We start from the raw sequence: 4,108 nt of genomic DNA on the forward strand, positions 1-4,108 counted from the left end.
TAATATTTAGCATTATATAAACTTAATTTGTTTTAAATAAAGCTATAAAGTCTAATAGATATAAATATAAAATTATATTTTTAATAAAATATCCTAAGTGTTAGTATAACATAAATCAACTATATACAACGATGTCAACATACTAATCATATTCTAAAACTTAATTATTATCATGTATTTTAAAAATATATATAATTGCTTATTTGGATAATATGGTTTCTTTGGTCTTTAAATATACTAATATTTTATGATACAAATATTTATATGTATAAACAGTAAAAATTAGTATCAGGATATTTCTTATCTAATTTAAAGATTTTTGTTATAATGAATTAACTTTTTAATTTTATAGTAATTCTAAGAAAATATATAAAAGAACAAAGAGTCCTACGGAATTCAAAAAACATATAAAAGAGAAAAAGTTCCATTATTTCAGTTTGAAAACATCATCATACTTGCTATTAAAGTCGAAGCAAAACAAAAATAAGTATACTTAATTTTTTTTTTTTTCATTTGCTAATCCATCCGTTAAACTTTAGTTTTATATGATTAATATGTATGGGTACGTGATTAGATCAAATTTTTATTTTTTCAAGTAAAGGCAAATTAAAAAAAAAATATCGAGGAATAAAATAGTTTTAAGTTTTGACAACTGAGACCCGTTAATGCCCTACCTGATGACCCCCATGATGCTACGGAAAGGTATACCGTATCCGTAAACGTCATGCAAATAAAACCTCCAATCATAAACAGACCAACTGGGCTTGATTTGCAATTTTGGTTATTGCGTGCCAAAATTTTAACTTCAAAGAGTTTTGGAACCAAATACAGACAATGTTTTTTTCCATGTGAAATCTTCACTTGCACAGTTATACGAATGATTGGCACATGGTGATAATTCAAAGTCCTATTCTTTTGCCTTTTAAAACGTAAATATTTACTCGAAATTATGAATAATTAGTTATTTCAACATGCATCACCATACGACCGGCCACCGTGTGCTACATTTGATTTTTTTTTTTGTTCAAAAGCATTCAAGATATGTATAGAACCATAAAAGACTCTAAATATATATATTATTTCATTTTTGTGGTGATAAACCACAAACGCAAATTTTTATAAATATGAAATTGTACGGTTTAAATACGAGCAACATGAATATTATGGATGAATACAGTTATATATTTAAACTGTTTCGTAAGATAAAATTGTTCTATATTTAGAGTATTTTTTTATTGCTATCCGTAGAACAAAAAACACGCTTTTTACCAAGAATTCTTCAACAAATTATGAATATTATGGATGAATTACTCAAAGGTAAATATGTCTCGAAAGTAAATGGCAACCCGCAGTACTTGGGCTAGTGGTACTTGAGGGGAAAACCCCCAATACGGTACCCGCAGTTCGAGTCCCGCTGGCCACCCGGACTACGGTTAAATCTCAAGAATACGTGGAGTGCCGTGGGCCTCGCGGGAATAGTCGGTTGACTACGATCGCCGGAAACCCGCGGTTACCTAAAAAAAAAAAAGTAAATGGCAACCATAGGATAATCTATTACTTATTCACAATAGATACTCTCTAATTATCTTTTCCATCTCACTGATATTAGACTTTTATATTTTGCTTTAGTTAATTAAAGTGATGTTTTGCTAATTTCTTTGCCTTATTTTGGTTTCTAAATTTAGGTATATACAAATTTCCAAACTCATAAACAAGAGTATAAGAAAAACATGCAAACCTAAGATGCAGCTGAGAGAAAAAGTTATCTTAGACATTCACTTGTAATGTAAAAGTTACTTCCTCTATTTGGTAAATTGTGTTATTCTAATTTATTTCATATGGATTAAAAAATGATAAAATATAGTAGTATATTTCTATTTAATGTACAATTAATAAAATGTATATATAAAATTTATTAGTTATTCAAAAAGTAAATAAAAATAAATATGTGAAATTGTATTAAAATGTAGAATGCTATTATTTTTTCTTTAAAACAGTAATTTTAAAATGACACTCTTCGAAAAGTAAAAGAAATAATATTTTCTTATGAATTACTATTACGTTGGGATTCTTAGAGCACCATTAACCCTAGCACCCTAAATGGGGTGCTTAATTTTTTTTTTTTTTGGTTCTTTTTTTCTGATTTAAAAAAAAAAAATAAAAACGAACCAATCGCGGACCGCCACGTATCAGTGGGGTCCGCGAAACAGTGCTAGCACCGGTGCTTAATTAAGCAGAATAAGCACAGGTGCTTAGTTTTTGCGTGGATCCCATTCACTATTATATTAATTTTTTGCTAAGCATCCCTCTCTAAGCATCCCCGTTAATCATGTTGTTAGGGTTTCGATCACAATTTGCCATTATTTATTACATTTATGTATTCATTATAAAACTCAATTAGTATTTCCTGGGGAAAGAATATTTATGTCTTACAAAAGTTCTGGCCTATCTGTAATTTTGTCTTGGGAGCTACAAAACTCCAAATTCGGTTTATCATATTAAAATTATAATTATCCTTTTCTAATAGAACCACGCGATCCAACCAATTGTATTTTAATATGTATGTGGATATTAGCAATACGTTGGAATGTTTTGGTTTCTAAAAACAGGACCGTATTCTGCAATTATGATAACTTGATAGATATGAAAATTTGGAAATCTGTCAAATTTTTGATTTATATAGAGTATTACTAATTAATTACATAAATTCTATTAAATTTGGTTAAAGCTTTTTTTTAAATCATGTAATATATCTAATATTCCTCAATACATGTTACATATACTTGTATAGTTTTTACGTTTTTAGCAAGGAAAAAGATTCAGAAGAATATTATTTAGGGTTTGTGCGTTTCAAGGTTACTGCGACATGGGAACGCGACCTGCAATCTGTGCAGCGACTAATCGCAAATCGTAACTTTTTGTTTGTTTACTATTTCAACTGCTCGTCCTATTAGTCACAAGTCCCTATTTCATATCGCTAAAAAGGTGAGTGACTAAAAATCAAAATTTTCGTTGATCTAAGACCGGTTATCAGATCTTGCGACAATCAAACGGATAATATTTAGTTGCATCAACCTCGAAACGAACAGGCCTTTTTTTTTTTGAACAACCAAACGAACAGGCCATTAGTCAAATTTGGTTTGCAAATCTATTGTACTTTTGTGCCTGTATGAAACCTATTTGTACTTTTGCAATTTATAGTGATACTATTAGAACGTCATTCTGAGATGGAACATTCTTTAAGAATCGACCGACATGTACATTGTTGTATATTAATGCAACTTTGATTTTTGTGTTCAAAAAAAAAAAAAAAAAAAAAAAAAAAAAAACATGGTTATACCACGGGATCCATTCATTTTATATGCATATAGCTAGTATGTATCTCCGTGACACCGATATTCTAAGAACATATCCAAAAAAGAACTCTATTTTGAAGTTTCCAAAACTTCATATTTAAAATTTCAATGTGTTTTTCTCCAAAAATAAAACTTCAAACCTAACTTCAAAATTATTTATATTTTACACTATGGTCCTTATATTTGTCATAGTTGATGTAAATTCATAAAACTTCTATAAATAACTAGTACATATATATAAATATTACATAAATATTAATTAAAAAAATCTTATACTAAGATATAAAATTATAAATAAAAGTACATAATTAAATATTAAACTGCAAGCAAATACTACATTATTGCATAAAATTATTTCCGTAATGCTCTCATATATGATCAACTAGTGCATTTCGAAGTAAGAATTAATTCTCTTTATTTTTTATTTGTAGATTACGAGCCAAAAATTGTTGAAATTGGATATCCTCATAATATACCCGCTGATAGTTTGATATCATCAAACGAAAAAATCCTTGATCTTTTAAACGAAAGTAAAACAAGCAGGCAAAAAAGTCATGAGATGATTGAATTACGACTACAAAATGAAGCAAAAAAATTAGCTTTTAAAGTAGTAAAAGAGGAAAATAAAATATTGCTAAAAAACTTAGCTTCTATCGATAATGTTAATATTCGTGAATACATTCGATCTGAACAAGAAAGAATCGTACGAAAAAGACGTCAAGAGCAACAACAACAATCATCTTCGGTTACAC

Source organism: Brassica oleracea, chromosome C6 (assembly GCF_000695525.1).
Source record: "Brassica oleracea var. oleracea cultivar TO1000 chromosome C6, BOL, whole genome shotgun sequence".
NCBI classification, from domain to species: domain Eukaryota; kingdom Viridiplantae; phylum Streptophyta; class Magnoliopsida; order Brassicales; family Brassicaceae; genus Brassica; species Brassica oleracea.